The following is a 22,402-nucleotide window of genomic DNA, read 5'->3' as shown; positions in this document are numbered from 1 at the left end:
ATCTTCTCCCATTCTGTCAGTTGTCTTTTGGTTTTGTTGGCTATTTCCTTTGCTGTGCAAAAGCTTTTTATCTTGATGAAGTCCCAATAGTTCATTTTTGCCCTTGCTTCCCTTGCCTTTGGTGATGTTTCTAAAGAAGAAGTTGCTGCGGCTGAGGTCAAAGAGGTTGCTGCCTGTGTTCTCCTCAAGGATTTTGATGGACTCCTGTCTCGCATTTAGGTCTTTTATCCATTTTGAGTCTATTTTTGTATGTGGTGTGAGGAAATGGTCCAGTTTCATTCTTCTGCATGTAGCTGTCCAATTTTCCCAACACCATTTGTTGAAGAGACTGTCTTTTTTCCATTGGACAGTCTTTCCTGCTTTGTCAAAGATTAGTTGACCATAGAGTTGAGGGTCCATTTCTGGGCTCTCTATTCTGTTCCATTGATCTATGTGTCTGTTTTTGTGCCAGTACCATACTGTCTTGATGATGACAGCTTTGTAGTAGAGCTTGTACATTCTCCACTCTTGTATATGAATCCTCTTAGAGCTAAGTCAGCCTACACTGGACCACTAACAGCTATGTGCAAACTTTTCTCCATGTCCGTTGTTTTCAGAGAGTGGTCCATGGGACGGCAACAGCTACATCAGCTGGAAACCTGTTAAAAATGCAAATTCTTGGGCCCTCATTTCAGATCCACTGAATTAGAACCTCTGGGGGCCCAGTAATCAGTTTAACGAACCCTGCAGGTGACTAAGGTACATTCAAACTGGAGAACAACTGCTCTGTATCTTTACTGATGCAGTTTCTCCAGCCTGAGATGCTCCGTTGGCTTGTCTCTCCATATTCAATCTCTGAAGCTAGCCGCTCACTCTGCTTTCTCTGGGAAGTCATCCTAAACTTCCTGGGGCCAAAGGAAGTTTGTGTTGTCTTGCTGAAATGTCAACACACCTGAGCTAATTCATATCCAATTTTAACTTGCTTTCTAAGTGGTTTCATGTGTGTGAAACAGTGAGCTTGAACACCCTTTGAGGGTAGAGTTTTTGCAACCTCTCTTCCACCTCTCTGTAAGTCCCCAGTAGGTATGTTTTCTGCACTGAATTGAAATCACGTAAAAACTCCTTTGTCTTTGTATGGAAAATCATGTTAATCCCCTTGAAGATCAGGAGTGACATCCAAAGACTGCTCTTTTTGTCTTCTTCTTGCCTGTGATGAGGACGTCTAGGACCTAGGTGAATGGATTTTCAAATCCTCTTAAAAACTTCCTTCTTCACTGAAAAACATGCCAGGGAAGCCAGCTTTTTTTCTCCTCTTAAAACACCGGGGTGTTATTGCAGCTTCAGAAGTGTTCCTGAATTTTTAAGAGCGCCTCTGAGAATAGGAGATAAGGCTTAAAAGTCCTCAGTAATTTGCCTGCTCCCTTTAAGACCTTCAGAAACTCTTTAGGTACATTAAAATGTTTTCCTTTAATTTTTAATTTTTGTTTTACGATAAGGCTAATTAAGCAACACCTGTTTGGAATGATATAGTTGGTGCAGGGTCAACATTTCCATTGGTTTATAATCCAGCTGTGAAAACTCAATTTGAAGTAAAACTTGGGTGTATAATATCCAAACCCAGGGGGATTCAAAAGAAACACTAATATACCAGTGTGCATATTAGGGGGCAAAACAAATAGAAGCAAAGTGGTTTCAGGTGCTCTTTAGCACTCGCGTAGTGTGCAAACAGTTTTTACGACCATGGTTTGTAGGCCTTCAGCTCCTCATGGAGGTGGGATGCCTTTGGGTATTTAAAAGGAATGAAAACAGGCCAGTTAGTCTATGTAAAATATTAGCTACTGTACACGCGTGGTAATGAGGCTTCTCTCATCAGAGGGGTCTTAAGATGTGAAATGACTCCTCTCATTTTTCTCTGGATTTAAGACCCCCTGGGGGCATCCTGATGTGACAGATGACAGTATGTCTTGAAGACCAATGGGCTGCTTCTGTCCTCCCTCTTCTATTGGGAGGCCGAAGCAGAGATTTATTAGCATGTCATGTAAAGAAACTGGAACTTGGGTTCAGGCTGGAAATAACACTGTGGATAAGAACTTGCCCTACAGTGGTTCTCCAACACTTTTTAATACCTAGAGAGAGACCAATAAATAAAACAGATAAAAGTGTAGCTGTTCAGGTTGCATTAGGGGGAGAGCCTAGAGCCCCCAGCTGCTCGGCTTAGACACTCAAAAGCCTGGAAGAGGCTTGGGTGGGACCTCTAAGGAGTGAGACGGGTAGTTGGAAAGTTACTGTCCTGTCAATGATAGAGCAGGTAACCCAACTCTAAGCTTTATTGTGATCCACTCTTTTTGGAGAAGTTTGGCCAGTTGACGAGGGAGATAAAATAAGTGTTTAGAGGTTTTGCTTGCAGATACCTTCAAGAAACTCTAAAGCTCCAAAGAACTGTTGTAGAGGGGGTTCTGACTTCAGCAGACCCTGAGAAGTTTCTTATGTGGCACCTTTTTTTAAGTTGGTGAGCCCAGGATTTTCCTTAGGGAATGGAGATGGGAATTCCTTCCAAGTACATTGTTTGTTTGTTTGTTTGTTTTGAGGGGGCTGGGGAATCAAATAAAATGATGGATTTTAGATGATTTTGCTATTAAATTAAAGCCATCAAGAGAGTCTAGGGCAAACTAGAATATGAGCTACTATACCAGAAGTATGGTATACTATTACTATACTAGAATGAGAATATGAGCTACTATACCATAAGGCACAAAAGAGAGAGAATTTTTCCTGGAACCATTCAGAGAAGTCATATGGATCACATATGAGTAGAACCTTTACATCTTCAATGTCCTTCCTCTCCTCATGTTTCTCACAATCAGACACTCATGCTACCCATGTCTCTCCTACGTTTTCTGTCATTCTGGAGAAATACCTGCTTAATCTAAAGGAAAAATGGATCCTTCAAGCTGGGCAAAATGTTAAAGATTATGCTATCAGCCTTCTTATTTTACAGTGGAAAATTCCAACTTTAGAACTCAGGTCCTGGGGTTCCCAGGCTAGGTTCTTCTGAATAATGGTGGACAGTTATGTCCCTGCAGTGGATGAGGATGTTGCCACCATGAGACTAGCCATTTCTCCCTGGTGTCTCTTGCTCTTTCTCTGGGATTATGGAGAGCCAGAGGTCTCCCAATCCTAGACTCCACTGGAGAGCAAGTGGCTGGGCCATTTCTTGAAGAACTTGTAGCAGGCAGCAAGCAAGGGTCCCATGTCAACTCTCGTCTAAGACACATGATGTTTTACCACCTTCAGTAATCTCCCGCCTGACATCAAAACCTTCCCTTGAAGGTTGTAATAATTGAAAAAACAAAAACTTTGAGTCCAGACACTCTTGGACATTTTGTTTAATTATAGGTAAAAATTGGTGTCAAAGTTATGTATTTGCTATGGTTGGATTTTAAGTATCTGTAGATCCAACACTGGGGCCAGTGGTACTATGTACTTCGCTAATCCTTCTGTGCCACAGTCTCCCCTGCCTGCAGGTGAGTTTGGCCAGGTGTTTTCCTCACTCCTCTTTCCACCTTTCACCTTGACAGTATAGCTCCTTGCAGTAGTGACTGTAACGGTAGGAGGAAAAGGGAGAAGAGAGGCTGTGCAAGGCACCTTGCATCCAAACTTGCTAAGGCAGTTGTAATTGCAACTCTGTTTGGTTAGTCCTGGAAAAGATGTTAGAAACCATTGCAGGGATGTGGAAATAATAATATCTTGGTACCCAAGTACATTTCCTAGACTGTTTTTTGCAGTCGGGAATAGCAAAAAACACTGTCAGGTGATGTGTGCTGATTTTTTGCATTTCAGAAAAATATGGTTCTTGTAGATAAGCAAGGAGTAAAGACCTTCAGATGATTATGGTATAGCTTGTGCGTTTGAGGTTATGAAGCTAGGAAGAATTCAGGAGAGAAGATGAGGGCAATGAATGGCTTTTGTTTGCAGTTTGACAACATGGTGATGGCTGGAGAACGCTCTGGAGGCCCAAAGAGCCATCTGTCATGTGAGCTCAACAGCAAGCTAACCCCACCTGATGGGAGGGGAATGGAGGCAACGGAGGACTGCCAAGCCTCCCACCCCCTGGGAAGAAGCATGCATTGTCTCTTGAGAGGTTAGGAGCCCCTTCTTTCCACTGGGCTTCCCCACATTTATCTCACACAACTTACCAAGCTGGAATTTGACCTGTGCAGCCCTAATCCCTTTTCCATGTGATTCTTCTGAGATATGGCTCCTACAGAGCATTCCCAAAGCCAATCACACTGTCCTGTGACTCTAACAAAGAAGCCTCAACAATGAAATCAAGTGGTTGGTGCCTAATAAGGCAGCTAGTGGAATGAACTGAATTCATTATAATCAGCCCAACTTCTTCATTTTATTAATGCTCAAATCAAGGTATGCACGTTGGAAAAGTGAACCCTGGTTTCCAGAGTGAGTTAGTGGCAGAACAAATCCTGGAGCCCAGATCTCCTGCTTGTCCTTTCCTGAGACTGGACTCATCCTACAAGCATCCCATAAGCAGATGATTCTTGTGCAAATACATATTCCTGGGGAGTTTCTGTGAAAAATGCCAGGAAGGGGCTTTTTATGAGCCATTTCCTCAGGATGCGCTCTAAGCTATTAAGCCAAAGCTCTAAGCTATTAAGCCTTCTGATATTCATATTGACCACACTAGAGTATGGTGATGATACAGAGGAAATTTTGTCTCCTTTGCTGTCCTTCTGTATTTATCAAGAGTTGGGGCTGAGGATGGTGTTCTACGTGGAGGAAAAGCTAAGCAACTTAGGAGTCAGTTGATCTGAACAGAGTTTATCAGTTATTGCCTGTGACTAAATATGAGATGTTTAACAGGTAAAAATGAAAGGACATGGTAACCAAATGGGTCTAGGAAAGAGAGAAGTATAGTAGGAGTCCCAGATAAGGCACTGAGTTGTTTTGCCTGGAACCTTGAATAACACATGGAAAATTGATGAATGAACAAAATAACGTCTCAGGATTAAGTGCTCTATTGTGTGCTTGGAACTCCAAATGTTATAGTTTTATCTGAAATAAAGGAGAAAATTGTGAGGATTACAGGGTGAGTTAGGAGGATCTTCCTCATCTTCAAAACAAAACAAGAGGTGGAGCCTAATCCTACCTCCACCCCCATCTCACACGGAAGTGTGGGCTGACTTGGTGGTGAGTCACTTCCAAAGAATAGAGTTGGGTAAGGGAAAGCAGAAACTTCATAGTGGAGAAGCCACTACGTTAACCAAGTGATCAAAATTAACATCATCAGCGTTGTCATGTGGATTCCATGTAGCGCTGATATGAAGTGACAAAGAGGGTACCTCTGTGGTATAATTTCCCAAAACTCATAAGCCCAGTCTAACCATGGGAAAAACTCAGATTGTGAGGCATTTTATGGGCCACCTCAAGACTACCAAGGTCATGAAAAACAAAGAAAGACCAGAAGATATTGGGAAGATATGAGAACTAAATGCAACGTGGTACCCTGGATTGGATCTTGAGACTGAAAAAGGACAGTGGAAAAGCTGATAAAATCCAAATAAATTCTGGAAGTAAGTTAATAGTAATGTACCAATGTTGGTTTCTGAGCTTTGGTAAATGTACCATGGTAACGTAAGGTGTTAATATGGAGAACTGGACTGTTGGTGCAACTTTTCTGTAATCCAAAATTATTCCAAAACAAAATGGTTATGAAACATAAAACAACAGGGGTGCCCGGGTGGCTCAGTCAGTTGGATGTCTGACTCTTGATTTCAGCTCAGGTCATGATCTCAGTGTCGTGAGATTGAGCCCTGTGTCGGGCTCTGTGCTGGGTGTGGAGCCTGCTTGGGATTCCCTCTTCCCTTCTCCCTCTGTCCCTCCCCCCACCTCTCTAAAAAAAAGATTAAAATAATAATAATAAAACAAGCCATTAACCAACCAATAATTTCCTTTGGCCCTGTCTCTCTCCTTTCATAGTTGAACCTACCAAAATACCACATTCACTGCTCACATTTACTGTCTCTCCCAATTCATTCCCAAGTCCACTTCTTTCTTGTTTCTGCTCTCCAGGACTTCACTTGTGGTATAGTTGACATAATTAACTACTTTCTCTTTGAAGCTCTATCCTCCTTTGGTTAGCGATTCCCTAGGGTCTCATGGACAACCCTCCTGTTTGCTCCTACTCTCCCTGCTCCCTGGATGATCTTACCTTCCCTGTGTCTTCATTTTTCACACACTGTATATACCAATGACCTCCTTTTTCCTGAAAATTCTCCTGCCTACTAGAAACTCTTTTTGATTGTCCCACAGGCACTCATTCAAAATGTCCCCAAACTAAATTGCTTTTTCTCATTCCCCTTTCTTGAAAAAGTCCCTCTATTCCCTACCTTGGTGAATGGCATTATTGCTCATCCAGTTGTCCACGCCAGAAACTTGAGCGTTTACTCAAGTCATTCCTTCCCTCATTCCCCTTGACTCCTTTAAAGATCTCTTAGATCTGTCCTATCCTCTCAGTCTCCACTTTGCCACCATCTATTCTCACCTGCCCTACAGTCCCCTGGCTGGATTCTCTCCCTTTACTTCTGCATCTCTTCAATCTAGCCTCTACCTTTCTAACAATACTTTTAAAACAAAAAGCCTAAACACGTGATACCCCTTCTTAAAACCTTCAATGACTTCCTATCACTTTGAAAGATCTATCCAGACTTCTCTACATGGTGTTCAAGGACTTTCATCATCTCACTCCCCGTGCCTGTTTGGTTTCATCTTCTGCTCCTCGCCTGTTTCCTGCATTCCAGCACAGCAAACTCCTTGTACTTCTCCAATTCTTGGACATATCATACCTCTCCCTCTCTTTTGACTTTTGCTCACCGAGAGGGTCCTTCCTTTGCTACCACCCAGAACAGACCAGTTATATGGCTAAACTTCTTGCCTCCTCCCCTGATAAATTGAGGCACAGAGAGATTCAGTAACATGCTCAATCTTCACTGATGAGCTGTGGTCTTCTCATTGAGCACCTTGAGCTGATGGGAGGTTTTCATTGTTGGTTGGTTTGTTTGGTAATGAATTCCCAGAGAAGTAAAAGGGGTTAGAGCATATGGTCTGCTGGTGACCAGAATTCTTTATGAAGGGAGGAAGGGAAAATGGGATAAATAAGTGGGCCACTCTTTAGAAGTTTGAGACATGTGAGATTAAGAGAAAAAAGGCAAAATGCTCTCCAAAATGGCAGCCTAGTCCCCAAATTTAAAACATTAATTTATAATGATAATCCCCAGAGAAAAACATCCACTCTGGCAAGGGATTCCCAAGTTGGAGTGGCTGATGGATGGCCAGGGGACGACTGCTGAGATGAGGTATGACGCTGTCCATGGAGAGGAGGGTGGACATCGGTGAATTATGGGCTCTAATTCCAGCTGGGGCCGCGAGTAAATAACAAAGTGCCAGAGCGAGGCTCCAGATGGTTTGTGTAGTGAGTGTGACCAGAACTCCAGCGAGGAATTGGAGCCTGGTAATTCAAACCGGGCCTGCCTTTTTATGTGTAGCAATTCACAACCTTGCCAGAGAGTGTCTATTGGGTGTGCTGGTGGCCCCTTTACAAAAACAGGCTTCCTCAGAAATAGCTGATACCAAAATTTGTAGGCCATGTCAGATGCTGGCTCAAGCCCACTGCTTACTGGAAGGTGATTATCGACAAATTTTGGGAAACCTCAGGCTCAGATCAGTAAGCTTGTATACATGTCAGCCCGTGCCATCTATTGCATGGTGAATGTTCTAGGCTGGAGGAGGCAGAGCTGGGATAAAGAGGTAAAGTAACAATTCTTTTTAACCCCCTGATTTTATCATGCCTCATTTTATAACCCCCTGTTGTGTCTATCTTGATTAGATAATAATGAGGACCTTCCCCCCCCCCCCCCCCCACAGAACTGTGTGAGAAACATGGAGGGCCTCCAGAAGCCCGTTCCATCTGTGGATCACAGGTGCAGTGATCCAGATGACAAGGTAAGCAAACTTCTCCTGTGCCTCCTATCTGTAAGTCCCGAGGGGCTCGAGCACCTGCAGCAAGCAAGGTGGGACAGGACCCCTGCTCCACCATCACCTGGAGGAGAGGAAGTCTACAGGGCAACGTTGACCTGCCTGGAGGAGGAGATGGGACAGGAGGCAGCAGGGAGGGAACACAAGCAGCAGACTGCCTCCTGGGGATGGCAGACAGGATGAACTATTTAAAGACAGAGTCCCAGGTTGACATCATTGATGCGCAGACATGCATTTGTCTGAGGATGAAGCACAGATTCTTTAAGTTGGGGAGATATAGTTCTTTGGTTTGTTCTGTCATTCACAAACTACTTGAAGCATCTATTTCCTGGAGGATCAAAAAAAAAAAAAAAAAAAAAAAGGAATATAGCATATTCCCTGCCCTTAGGAATTATTGAATCAACACACAGTCCCGGAACACATTCAGTTCACTCCGTGCTGATGTAGGCACTCAGAGAAGGGAGTGACTGTCCCTCATAAAGAGCTCACAGACTAGTCTGATAGACAGATTTTTAAAAATTGTCTTGATAGAGGTCATTTTAGGAACACAGTGAGTCTTCCATGGAGGAACATTCAATCCTCAGTGTATTGGAGGAGCCAAGGAGGGTTTTCTGGAGGAGGTAACATTGCCGCCAGGGCTTCGGCTATTTGAGAGGGGGAGGAGGTGGTCTCAGAACAGGGAAATGCACGGTCAATGATGAAGAGGTGAGAGAGGACCTGGGCTGTGCCTGGCTTTACAACCCTGAAGCGGAGAATGCGCTCAAGAACGGGCAGCTGAGGCAGCCGGTGGGGCCATCTCAGGTCCACGCCGATGCCTGGGGCTCTACGCGCAGGTTCCCAGGAGCCCTGGGTAATTCCGTGGGGGGGGGCATGCTATGTCCAGAGATGTGTTTTGAATCCCTTGTCAGTTAAGTGGAGGATAAGTGAGGGACACAGGACCGGAAACCCAGGGGGACCAGAGAATGAAGGTAATATGCCCGGTGTTCCCTTAGCTTGTGTTCTCGATCTCTGGCAATTATACAGATACACAGAATACACAATTTTCAACAACTGCGCTGAGTGGCTTAAAAGTAAAATGGCTTGTCCATCCTCGTAGATTTCCCAGGCTGCTTTCGGCAGGATGGGAGGCCCATCTGCTTCTTTGGCTTGCAGCACAGGCTAAACCTTCCCGCCTCATCCTACAGGCCATTGGTGGCCTGCTCCTTAGGTCCTGGGACAGGAGACAGCCCAGTCACCAAGGGTCTTCCTGCGGCAGGGAGGCAGAGGACTTGGGGCTGGCTGCTCCAGCGCTGGCCTGGGCTCTTCTCTTTCTCGTGCCGAATTGCTGGAGAAGTGGTTGAAATCAGAAGCAAAATGCCACATTGCACGCCCACTGAAGTCTGGGCTCGAGGGAAAGGAAAATGATTGCCAGAGTGTTAGCTGTTCCTAATCCACTCCTGGACCTTAAGCTGTCTTGAACAGAGTTGCCAAACAGCTTGGTAGAGACTGGCCTTTGGGTGGGTGTGGGCAGGGAAGGGGAGGGGAGGGAGGGGAGCATTGGCTCTTCGTCTCAGTTACTTGTTAGAAGCGGCTCCCTTCCCAAGAGGCTGGTGTTGCTGGTCTGCAGCGGGGTGAGTTTATGACTTTGTGGGAAAACTTGCTGTCCGATATGCCGATTTGACTGGAGAGGCAAGCATAGGGTTGTTTAAATTGACTTGGAGCTTTTAGTCTTCCACTTGTTATTTTCATTGGGAATTTCTTGTAAGATCAAAATCTCCTGCGGAAGTCTTGGAAAGGATATCATGAAAGAATGAACCTCTCTTTCTGTGGATTTCTGGATGGGGTTCGGGTTTTCACATGGGAGAGTCTGTGATGGGATGATGATAATTCGGATATCGGGCAGTGATCAAGCACCATGGAAAAAGCAACATCCCGGGCTCAGGAGACTGGGGTTTGAGCCCCAGTTCTAATTCATTAGTGCTACCTTGTATGAGGGCCCTCATTGCTCTGGGCCTTGCTCACCCCGGGCAAGATGAGGTGTTGATTCTTGGACTCAGATTTTCCAGCAGAGCAGAATGAGGTCTGGAGAACTGACAATATTTATGCAAGGTCTTGGAGTGAGGAGATGTCAGAGCTATGAGCATTGCATTCTATAATGAAAGCACTTAGTCCCATTAAGGCACCACGTGTGCTCTGCTGTGGAGCAGGTCACCCTGGTTTCCCCTCTTGTGTGGGTGCTAATGAGAGCCCAGGTGGTAGCTGAATAAGACAGCAGAGGCCTTCTAGCTTTTCCGCTGGGTACTGATTTCACAGGGTGAGGTCAGGAAAAAGCACGGGGCAGAGAAGAGGAGATGGTAAGGGAGGGTCTTCTTCTGCCCTTGAAGAGTGAGTGAAGAGCTGGTTCCTAGAATGTGTCTGCATGCTTCTTTCATTCACTTCTGAAACACAAAGAGCTCTGTCTGTGACCCTGGCAGGACAGCAAGTCTTTTTATGATGACCACAGCGATCTAGGTTGATCTATGACTTGTTGCCTTGAAAAGCACAAGCCCAAAGTCAGACTCGGTGTGTTCTCACTGACACCGTGGCCTCCAGCCAAGGAAGGGCTGGAAGGATGGTGTGGACCACTCCGTAGACACCCACTGGGGGGTGTGGGTGAGGAGGGCCGAGGCCCCGCCCCTCTCAGTAGTTGCTGTGTTCTTGGAGGTTCTCTGTGGGAAAGGAAAGGAACAGAAATTGGTGCAGTTAAGGCAAAATTGAACGTAAGAATCTGACTGTTACTTCATATGAAGAAAGAACAGAGTCTTCAGAAGTTGAGTCTTCAGAAGTAAAATTTGCGTAGTGCTCGACTCTTTTCTATTTTAATTTTAGCTTTTAAGTAATATATTTATGGAGTTTATTCACAAAAATAACAAATATTTATAAAACAGTAGGTGCCACTTTGTTTTAATTTACAAGGTTAATTAAAGAGCTAAAATCCAACCCGAGGTCTGGGCTTTGAAGCACCATACCCTACTGCTTCTCTGAAAAGCAGAAGTCAAATAACATTATAAATCTTCTAATACAAAACAGCGGTGCCTTGCTCCAACCTTCCCCACCCCTGACTTTTCTCCTTCAGAAACAGCCATGTGTATTCCTTGCTGTTGTTCCCTCTGGAATGTTCTTCCATATCTCTCAGGATCAGGTTTATGCTGACTTTTCCTCAATGTTTCCATGTTAGATATTATCTATTGACTTTGTTCTATGAAAGGTGAGGATTTCGCTCTGTCTATGCCGCCCTTCTGCCCCTGCCCTAAGCACAGCTACATCTCCTCTCCCCATTCCACCTTTATATTCAAGCCACCATTTTTAATCAAACTAATATTCAGTATTTGATGGTATATAATTACGGAAATGTTAATAAAAGATGAGCTATACAATATACGATTATTCACTATGTTTCTCTACAACTATCTGTAGTCAATAATTCCTTCTTCTGTTTCATATTGTTATCTGCATAACTAATTCTTCCAATGGGGCTATCGAGCACTTCTCAATATGAACAATATGAACAAATACTTCTGGCGACCTTTCAGACTTTGTTTTTTCTTAGAGTTATTCCTTCTAGCACCGTCTGTCCCGTCCTTTTCTTGCCAGTCAGGATTGTTCATGCTCTAGGGCTGATGCATCACTGGTATCCTAGGATTTGTCTTGATCATCATCCTGGGAATTTCCTTCATCTGCCTCCTAAGCTGGATCCCCGGCTTCCTGGATCTCATATCTTCCTCTTTCTTAGGTTATATCTTTATATTGGGGGAATCACATCTTCCAGTAGCATCCTAAGGAAAAAAATACAAGGCAAAAAAATGTTGTAAGACCTGGCATGTCTGAGAATATTTTTATTCTACTTTCATGTTTGATCGTAGTTTGACTATAGATTTCTAGATTGGATATAGTTTCCTGTTAGAATTTTAAGGCGTTTCTCTACTTTCAATTGGCTCCCAATGCTACTTTTTGAAAAGTATGAGGCAGTACTTTATTCCTTATTCTTTGTGTGGGAAAAATTCTTGGTATGATTTTTCTCTCTGGAAAGTTTTAGGGCTTTTCTTTATCCCAAATATTATGATGATATGCCTTGATGAATCTTCTTTTTAATTCAACATGCTGGGCAGGCAATAGTCCCTTTTGATCTGGAAAGCCATATCTCTTGGCTCAAGAATATCGTGTGTATGTGTGGTTTTTATTTTATACAGTATGTGTTTTTACAGTTTCTTTCTCTGACCCTTCCTTCCTGTTAGCTCATCAGTCAAATGTCAGTCTTCATGAGTTATTCTTTAATTTTCTAGATTATTGCTTTCCTTTTCCATCCATTTTTGTGTTATACTTTCCAGATTTCCTTAAATTTAATTATCTATATATTCTATTGAATTTTAAATGCTAATTTAAAGTGCTATAAGATTTTGAGTTTCTGAGTTCTTTTTTTTAAACTGGTACTTACTCTTTTCTGCCTAGATTTAATATCTTTTCTTAAATCTGAGAATATTCATTCTTTTAAAAAAATGTTTCCTGATTCCTCAATTGCTTCTGCTTCTTCTAACTCCCCCCTCATTTTTTTTTTTTTTTTGGTTTAGATTCCTATTAGAAACTTAATGCAAATGTCTTAGTGCAAGCGAATGGCACAGAGATTTTTTTTTTTAATTCCAGTACAGTTAACATACAGAGGAATAATGGACCACTCCCGCAGAGCAGAAGATATACCATGTGGGCAGGAAAGGGGAAATTTCTGGGCTGGGAGGTGATAAGTGTTCCAAGGTAGGTAAATTTTGAGTTGTGCCCTGAAGTCAGGGCTAGGGTCTGTGGGTGAAGAGGTGAATAGAACATTGCAAGTGGTAGGAGGATTCAATAAATGCTTGGGAGAGAACTCACAAAGCAGCAGGCAAGAAGGAGGGGAGAGCTCTCTTGAGCCTGCTTGGGAAGATGAGACAAGAGAAAACACCAGAAACAGATGGTAAGGAAGCTCTCTTGCCAGAAGGAGAAATGTACCCAGAAATCTAGAGGCATGTCTCCTTCAGTTTTGTAAGGAGCTGAAGGGGTACTTACGTTTTCTCCTGGCTTCAACCCCAGAGGTTGGGAGATGCCAGTAATGTTCATCCAAAGGCTGGAACCAAGCGGAAGCAGCTGCCTGAGCTGCTGTAGTTTCCCGCTGGGCTTTCTGGATGGACCGAGGTGGGTTCATTGTCATGGGGAACATCCCAGGAGAGGAAGTAAGTGCACGTGTCAGCAAGAGCCGATGTGCGGTTGTGAACATCTACTGAGGGTGAGCAGAGAGGTCCCTTGAGGGCCCTTGACAGATGGGCTAGGGGGAGCCTAGCGAACTGAAGGAAGATCAGTGGGCAGTGTAAGTTGGTCGGGAAGGAGAAGGCGTTCTTCTGGGCCCTCACCGACATGTGGGTATGGTAGTGGTTTGGCCATATATATCTTAGGAGGTTTATTATTTTTCCTCTTCTAATACTGTGACTATGAACAAGTTGCTTTCTTTGCAGAGGTTTGGTGAAAACCAAGGAGCAAACTTCTGGTTGTACATGGTAAATCAGATAACTGATCCCTCCCCAAACTCAGCCTGAAACCCTAGCACTCAGCTGCTCAACTCTCCGATTTCACCACATCAGTGTCCGGAGTCCTGCTTAGAATCATAAGAGTCAATATTCACATACTTTGGCAGAGCGTGTAATTAATACTTGTATTAGTGGCAAAAGGAGAGAGAAATGAGTGTTCTTTTCTTGTTAAAGGCAATCCAAGAATGTTTGTGAGGTAGAGCGGGCTTGGTGAAGAGAGTCGTTTGTTGAATGTCTAATTTTCTAGGATGTCCAGATTCTTCTGTATTTCCAAATAACTGCTCGTAGCGGCTGCCACTGATGCCCCTCCTTCTCTCCCAAACTCGTTTTTGAAGCGTGGAGGTGATGTCAGCTCTGTTGTTTGCAATCACAAACCTCTCTACACCATAGTTCATATAGCAAGAACTCAGTCTAAAAAGGATGACGATCTGAATACTTAATTATATAACCATGGTTTTAGAATTATGATTTAAAGGAGTGGAAAGTTGCCCAGACAAGTGAAAAAAAAGTCACAATAAATAAATGCAGTATTGGATTCTACTACAAAGTATAAAATAAATTTCTAGGTTTATAAATTAATGATTGAACAAAACAAATGGGGGAGAGGAGACACATGTCTCTTGTAGAATTCCAAATAATTTATGTAGACAGTCTGCCCTCAAGGAAGTGTGACTAGTGACTTCCTTTCAAAGAGTACAGTATGGAAAGAGGGGAAAAGATAACTTTACAGTAGAGAAACCTGACAAACACAACTTTAGCCAGGTGATCTGGGCTAATGTTCCGAGTGGCTCCAGGAAGTTACTTCTACCATAAATAAATAATTTAAAAAAAAATAAGAATTGGGATGCCTGTGTGGCTCAGTCGGTTAAGCATCTGCCTTCAGCTCGGGTCATGATCCCAGGGTCCTGGGATCGAGCCCCGCATCAGGCTCCCTGCTCTGCGGGAAGCCTGCTTCTCCCTCTCCCACTCCCCCGGCTTGTGTTCCTTCTCTCGCTGTCTCTCTCTCTGTCTGTCAAATAAATAAATAAATAAAATCTTAAAAAAAATAAAAATAAATAACAAAAATAAGAATTATCAGCAGCAACAGAAATGGGCTATTTAGCCCACAAAATTCTATGTTGTATACTAGCTTTATAAGAGAGTGTAAGGTTCAAGAATCTATTATAAATAGTTGCCTGGACATTTTTAAATTCCTCATGGACTCTAGTGTGGGAATTTGCAACAAAGTAAATTAAATGGTCAATGAGTGTTTATTTAACTGGCTAAATATAGTTCCCAACAGTTTCATTGGTAGAAATAGTAGTTATCTTCTAAATGATATATCTTTCTAAAACACATATCATAGGGTTACTTTTCATTGAGAATAAGATTGACGCTGTTACCAGGACATTCATGAATCCTTTAAAATCTGGCTTGAATGACCTTGCCAACCTCATTCCCTATGTGTGACTGTACAATACTCATTGATTCCTCCAAAATTCTTGAACTTTGTCTTCGCACTTGTTTATTTTCATTTTCTCAACCCAAAATGTTTTTTCTCCCTTGTCTGATAAAAATCCTTCAAAACCAAATTCAAAGCCAATCTCCTCTGCGGAGCTCTAACCGTTTGTTTCCACCCAGAATTAACTCGACCCTGTATTTGCGGCGCTTTAGACCACTGTGGGTTCTAGTTAGGCATCTATATTTTGCTCCCCATCCCACCATTCCATGCTTCTTGAAGACACACCCTCTTTCCTTATGCTTTTTTGAATCTTCTGTTGGCCTTAGTAGGGACTCACGCATAGTAAGTACTCAAGAAATATCCATTTAATTCAGTGATTCTAGAATTGGGGTGCACAGTAGAAGAACATGGAATGCTTTTAAAAAATACCAATGCATAGACCGGAATAATTAAATTAGAACTTCTAGGAGTGGATCAATATGCTAATAAGCTTCAATACGCTAATAAGTTTCCTCAGGGGTTCTAATGTGCATCCAGGTAATTGAAGTGGGCAGGGGGTATCTCAGAAGTGAGAGGGGCACTGAGGCAATTTAGCTCTCGCAGCCCTCCCCGAAATCATAGTTCTGCCCTTGATCACCAACATCTCTGAAGACTCATCACTGCACCTGGAAAAGTTTTTGGCTTCACTATGACTTTGAAGTGAACTTTAACTTCTAAAGAAATCTGTGATGACACAAAAGGCAGGTAAGATATATAGTTGAAAGATCAGCCCCCACATGTGGAAATGGTTTGTTACACTCTGGAATGTACCTGTGAAAAATGCAGCTTTGAAAATGTTAATAGCAGATGCTTCTGTTCATCCCCGTGCAATTTACTGATTATGATGTGCGATCACTTCCTCTCAAATTCCAAGTCACTTGTCTTCTGGAGGTGTTTCCCTCAATCAGGACTGCAGTGCTAACATGTGGATTGGCCAGACTACCCATTAGATACAGGGATACTTTTCTGGAGGCCCGCTGCGGGCTCTCGTGAGTTGCTCCCTGTCCCGTCTTTACAAGTGTGATGGCTAAGGTGAGAGCTGTTCTCTCTGAGATGCCAGGATACTTAGTTCCTACAAAGCAAAGCTACTGGCCCTCAGGTCAGCAGTTCTCCAACTTGAGCATGCATCTGAATCACGTGGAGGGCTCATTAAAACACACGTTACTGGGCCCCACCCCAAGAGTTTCTGATTCAGTAGGTTTGGGATAAAACCCCGAGAATTTGCATTCCTAAGTTCCCAGGTGATATTAATGCTGACCACACTTTGAGAACCAGTGTTCCAGGTAGTAGAGCCAAAAGGTAATGATAAAGGATGGAGTAGAAAAAAGTAGAATTGATTTGGTTTTTAAAGGGGTATGCATTAAGGTTACAAATGCTTATAAAGGCCGAGGAGAGGAATGGCTATGATTCTTACTGTTTTAAGGATTATTCTGTGGCTAACCTATGTTACCCTCTAGCAACAAGGAATAAGGAGTAAATGTGTACATGATTTTCAACCACAGGCTGCTCTGAGTTATGAGTTTGTGGATGAAGTTACGCCATGAGATGAGAATTTAGAGGGAGGTTATGTCTCTGCCACAGAATTTTTTTTTTTTTAATCACAAGTGTGAAGCTTTATCACAGTATAAAACAGACTTTTCTAATAAGAAAACCAACTTTGCTGACCACGGCCCTTACCAGACACACAAAGCTCCCAGCCTTTGCCTAAACTGCTAGAAGGGCAAGCTCCCGGCTGCATCCAGAAGGATGCACTGCAGCAGGAAGAGAGAACAGAGTAAAAATAAAGGGGGGGTGGTGGTGGATGGTTCTCTTACTTACAGCTCACGTACTGTTTTGTGTCAAGTACTGTTTGTGTCATGTACTGTTTGTGTCAAGTCATAACTCTCTTCTAGGGTATTGAATGGGTGCTAAAAAAGCCCACAGACAAAAAAGATGAATCAACCCCGTGTTTTCTCGGTGCCCCAACAGAACTCACTGCTTGCTGTGGACACAGGAAGTCCCGTGTTAGGCTATGACTGGGAAGGAAAAAAATAAGTCCAAGAGATGACCCCATCCATCAAGAAGCTACAGACTATTTTGTGAATTCAGGAAAGACAGAGCTGACAAACCAAATGCATATTGGTGGGGGGAGAGAAGTAGGGTGTTGGGGAATTGGATTCCTGTACAGAGTAAATAGCTAAGCAGATGCCTACCAGATCCTGAGGCGAATCTCTAGATTTCTGGTGACAAAAGACCAGGACTTTAGGCTTGATCAAGGTTGGGTGAGGTCTTCAAATACCCTTTTCAGCTTTTCTTCTCAACTAGTCCCCATAAATACCTACCCCACCGTTTCCTACCCAGTAGCATGTAGAGTGTTCCCTGGTATAGAAGATGGGGTGGAAGGGGCTGCAAGCTCTAGCACCAAACAGCCATGGGATTTGGGAGAATAGTTTCTATACTTTGGCCACTGGGGGGGAGCGGGGGGAATGTATGTAGGGCAGGGAGGGGAAGAGCAGAGCCTGTATGGGCTGCAGGAGCCCTTAGGAATTTCAGCTAAATTCTTCAACTGTACGGGAGTCTCTCACCTTTCTTGGAGTTTAGTGCATGTCCTCAGAGTCAGAATCAGTGGGGAGGCCCCCATCAGCTCCTTCTCTTTCCCCTCTCTGCAGGTGAAAATACTTCTGTGCAACCCCTATTTAGGAGATCTTCCACATCTGTCTGTTTTTCGCCCAGCAGAGGGTAAAGGATCTTTTTAAATTATATTTTTAAATACTGGGGTGCTCTTTTGAGGACCCATTAGGGGAGATATTTAGATATTCTTTCCATTGGCACTATGATCCAAATTCTTGCCTGTTAAATGCAAAAAAAAAAAAAAAAATCCTAAAGAATTATTTCTTTAAAAGGACCCAACTTAAATACATCTGTGGAAACTAAGCATAATTTATTTTTAAATTAGGTTAAAAATGTTTGCAGTGTATGCCCAAACTTTTCCAGATGTTAAAACAAGTAAACACTATTAGATCAAATTTAATTTGGTTTGGTGTTTTAATCAACTTTTACCTTGATTTTCTTTTTTGCTTATAACAAGGTTTACTCGTGTGTCAGAGGTGGTCTTAAAAGTGTTAATTTTAGCTTTTCTTTACAACACAAATACACACACCAAGGCATTTTCTTATTATAAACTGAGTTAGATAAACTTTCAGTGTAGCTTTGCTTCATTAAACCAGGAAGTTTATACACCCTAACAAAAAAAATATGTATTTCCATTTGATGTTGGCATCAATAGTGGTACTGTGTATAATGTCGTTAGTACTGGTAGCTGGAATTCTCCATGGGAGACTGATGAAAGACAGATGACAATAAAAAGGGCATCAGAAACCAAAAATAAAATGTGAGATGTGGCTTTAGAAGCAAGGGCACTATTTCCTAAGGCAGAAATTGTTTCTTGGGATGTGGCCTTGGAAGCTCGGAGGGGACAGAGATTGGGGTTTCCTATACAACATGGCAGTCAGTGGAGGAGCTGGACCTGCTCAGGGAGAGCAAAGGGTGTTCCCATCTTCCAAATTTGCAGGGAGGAGAGATGATTTAGGGAATGTGTGGTGCTTTATGTTATTTTTCAAAAGTAGTTTTCTGAACGGCTTTGAATGTCATGAAATGTGCTGATGAAGCTCCTGTTTGGGGGATTGAATGACACAAATTATAGTTTAGCCAAGTTAAATTAGAGGGGTGGGCCAAGGTAGGAGTTGACATTTGATCCTTATTATAGCAAGCCTTGTTTGAGGAAGAGTCTCCTGGATTCTATGTGTTAATAAAGGCACATGAATGCATGTGTCTAAGCGTGTATTTTAATTATGCATATCTATATGTAATTAAAAAATAATAAAAGGTAATGTTTTCAAAGTAGGATTTCAAAGACCCTTTGAAATGGTCCTTTTCATGCTAAAGATAATTTTGTCTTTGCAAGTTCTATTCCTGGTGTTGTTGCACAGATATGGATAATGGGTAAGAAGGAGAAATAAAAGCAACCAAACCAATTTAAATGAGTTACTTTGGAAAAGACAAAGAAGCACTTGCAGGAAAGAATAGATTATAAAGGTGTGAAGAGGTGGGCAAGAATAACAAGGTGCAGCTCAGGACAAATTTTGGGAAAGTTTTGGGGGTGCATTTTGAAAGAGAGAGAAAGACTAGAACATATCATTTTAGGATGAGAAGGACTTTGGGGTATAGACAGCAAAGGGAAGTATAAATAATTTTGTAGTGTGTTATGAACAGGTTTTGAAAAGCCTTACTCAGTGTTCCCAGTGAACCCCCAATTACCAAGCACTCTTCTTTCTCAATATTCTCATAAAACCCTTTTCTTTCCATGTGTTCCTTATGGCACAGTTGAGCAGTCCTCATTTTTGAAATCTTTCCTTGGATTCTCAGAAACTCTGCTAGATTGCACATTCATAAAATTCTGTAAAAATGCCTCATCCCCATCAACTAGGATTGCAGTTGGCGCATGTAACAGATAATCATCTTCAGTCGGTTTAGTTTTTCCACATGACAAGAAGTCTGGAGATTGGTAGTTTGGGGACAGTGCACTTCCCATCCTTACGGTATTTTTTCAAAATGGCTATTCCATCTCCACACATTAGAAGTGTGTTCTAGGTGGAAGCAGGGTAAAGAAGTAAGGACAAAAGGCATATACCAGCTGCATTTCTCTCTTTAATCAGAAAAACAAATTTTCTATATCTGACAGACTTCCCCTTAAATTCCAACCACAATTGTGTTTCCTGGTCAACCCCTAGCTGCATGTGAGCTTGAGAGACAAAGCATTTTATCTGTGTTCATTATTCCCCACTTCCCCAAACAAAACTGGGGTTCTATAAATAAGGGGGAGGAGGATAACAAATATTCAGTAGGCTATTAGTAATTTCTCCCATATCCAGCTTGTTATGTAAGGCTGGATATCCAGACAGAGGTTGGTGGAGACATTGACCAAGTTCTTCCCACCCCCACTTAGAAAAATAAATTTCTAGTCTGTGATTCTCACTGTTAGACTTTTCATGTCTTTCTGAGTGTACTAGATGATATTGCTAATTTTATATGTCCTGTTTTAATTAGATCAAGCTGGAGAAGGCTGTTTCCCCACCAACTGAGGCCTTTGTGCCAAACCAAGAAATTGAGGCCTCCCTGTTTTATCAAAGCAAATAAATGTGCTTATTGTCTATAACCCAAAGTACTGACTTTTATAGGTAAGAGATCTGCTTGTAGTAGAGGAGATCACTCTCATGGCAGACAAATGGGGAAGGGTGTCAGGGTTGGAACCTCCCTAGGCTTTTCCAGTCATACTAAGTAACTATGTAATCTGCTTTGCTGAAATAGAGGTGTACACAATTTTCCTCTCAATATCTTTTGATATGGTGGGCCTTTGAAATCTTATACTTATACTTTTTTTTTTTTTTAAAGATTTTATTTATTTCCTTAAGAGAGAGGGGAGAGAGAGAGCACAAGTTGGGGGGGGAGGGGCAGAGGGAGAAGGAGAAGCGGACTCCCCTTGGGGCAGGGAGCCTGATGTAGGGCTCAATCCCCAAACCCTGGGATCATGACCTCAACCAAAGGCAGAGGCTTAACAGAGTGAGCCACTCAGGCATCGCCCCCAGCCCCCCAAAAGTCTTAAAGTTTCTGGGTTTTAGAAACTAATGCAGTCTCTGGTTCTTAAGAACAAAGAACTACCAAGGGGAGTTAGCTGGAAAAGGAAACCAGCAAGAATAAAACACCTAGAAGGAGTGGTAAATTAACACTAGCACCAATAGGCACTTTTTCCTTGGGGACTTTCATCAGATTCTGGCCCAGAGAAAGGCTTGAAATCCAGGCTTGGTTTCTGGCAGAAGGCTGCTACAGAGGACAGAAAAGCAACAAAGATTTTGGTGGTCATCCGCAGTTGGAGTGTCAAAATTTGGAAGCCTTTCACAGGTGATTCATAACCCCTCAACATATGTATGAAATTTCAAAGCACCAGTTGGGGAAGGAAGCTACGGATCGGATTAAGCTTTAGTTTTCCAGAGTAGAGGACAAAAAGGATTAAAAAGCTATTGTGATTAAGACTGTGGCGTTAGCACAAGCAAAGACACATTCAACAATGGAACAGAATAGAGAACAGTCTAGAAAGAGACGGGTATGTGTGGTCACCTGATGTATGACCCATTTTATTGTTCTACCCAAGATTCTTAATGTATTTGTTAGATCAATCTTGAGAATCATGTTATTCAAGAATCCTACATGCTTGCTTTTTTTTTTTTTAGAGTAGGATTATATTATTATTTTTTTATTATGTTATGTTAATCACCATACATTACATCATTAGTTCTTGATGTAGTGTTCCATGATTCATTGCATATAACACCCAGTGCTCCATGCAGTACGTGCCCTCTTTAATACCCATCACCAGGCTAACCCATCCCCCCACCCTCCTCCCTTCTAGAACCCTCAGTTTGTTTCTCAGAGTCCATAGTCTCTCATGGTTCATCTCCATCTCCGATTTCCCCCCCTTCATTTTTCCCTTCCTGCTATCTTCTTCTTCTTTTTTTTTTTTTTAGCATATAATGTATTATTTGTTTCAAAGGTACAGCTTGCTTTTTTGGATCAAGGTAGTTTCTGAGAGAAGTATGTTAAAATCACCCTTTCTGACAGATTTTGATAAAATGTCCTTTATAATTAAGTCATATCGAATTTTATATATTGCAGACATGTTTGGATAGGAATATTGTAAATGGCCATTTCTTTATCCCTCTTTGTTATACCCTGGTAGGTTTTCTCTATTCTGTCTTCCAAGGAATTGTTCTTTCTTCAGAATATCCTGTCTAGCTTTTTCTAATTTTTTATTTCAGTTCTAATTTTCAAATGGTTTTTAATGTCTACCTTTAATCTTCCATAGTTTCTAATTCTTCCATGATGTTAGTTTCTCCTTTGGCTCTTTGAGAATTTTAAACATCCACTATTTATTTTAAAGTCTTTTCCAAATACCTCAATCATCTCTATATTGTCAGGAGTAAACAGTCCCATCTGTTGCTGCTCTTGACTTCCTTTCTTGGCACTGGGATCCTCTTTCCTTCATTTTTCCTCCTCTCCCATTTACTATTGGAATGATCAAGTTTTTTTTTTTATTCTACCTTGTCTCATGCTCCCTTGGGTTGGAAGTTTTATTTTATGGTTTTATTTTTGAGATGGTTATACTTAAAATTTTAACATACATGATTAATGTAAAATGTCATTCATAGCAGATCTGCATCACTTCAAAACTACGGGGGAACACTTAAGTCTCCAGCGATGTTGGAAGCTTAAGTGGTAGTGAAATTTCCCT

General features: G+C 42.2%; 1 protein-coding gene across 1 annotated transcript in view; it reads left to right on the top strand.

Annotated features, from left to right (window-relative positions):
- OSR1 (odd-skipped related transcription factor 1) overlaps nucleotides 1-22,402 on the top strand; it is a 100,140-nt gene that overhangs the window by 12,310 nt on the left and 65,428 nt on the right. The window contains exon 2 of the mRNA XM_032430081.1: nucleotides 7,918-7,995. The gene's annotated coding sequence lies outside the window, so the exon portion shown is untranslated. The remainder of the gene's footprint in view (nucleotides 1-7,917; nucleotides 7,996-22,402) is intronic.

This window comes from Phoca vitulina, unplaced genomic scaffold (assembly GCF_004348235.1).
Source record: "Phoca vitulina isolate PV1807 unplaced genomic scaffold, GSC_HSeal_1.0 scaffold42, whole genome shotgun sequence".
Lineage (NCBI taxonomy): Eukaryota > Metazoa > Chordata > Mammalia > Carnivora > Phocidae > Phoca > Phoca vitulina.
This window is presented reverse-complemented; position numbering and strand designations above follow the sequence as displayed.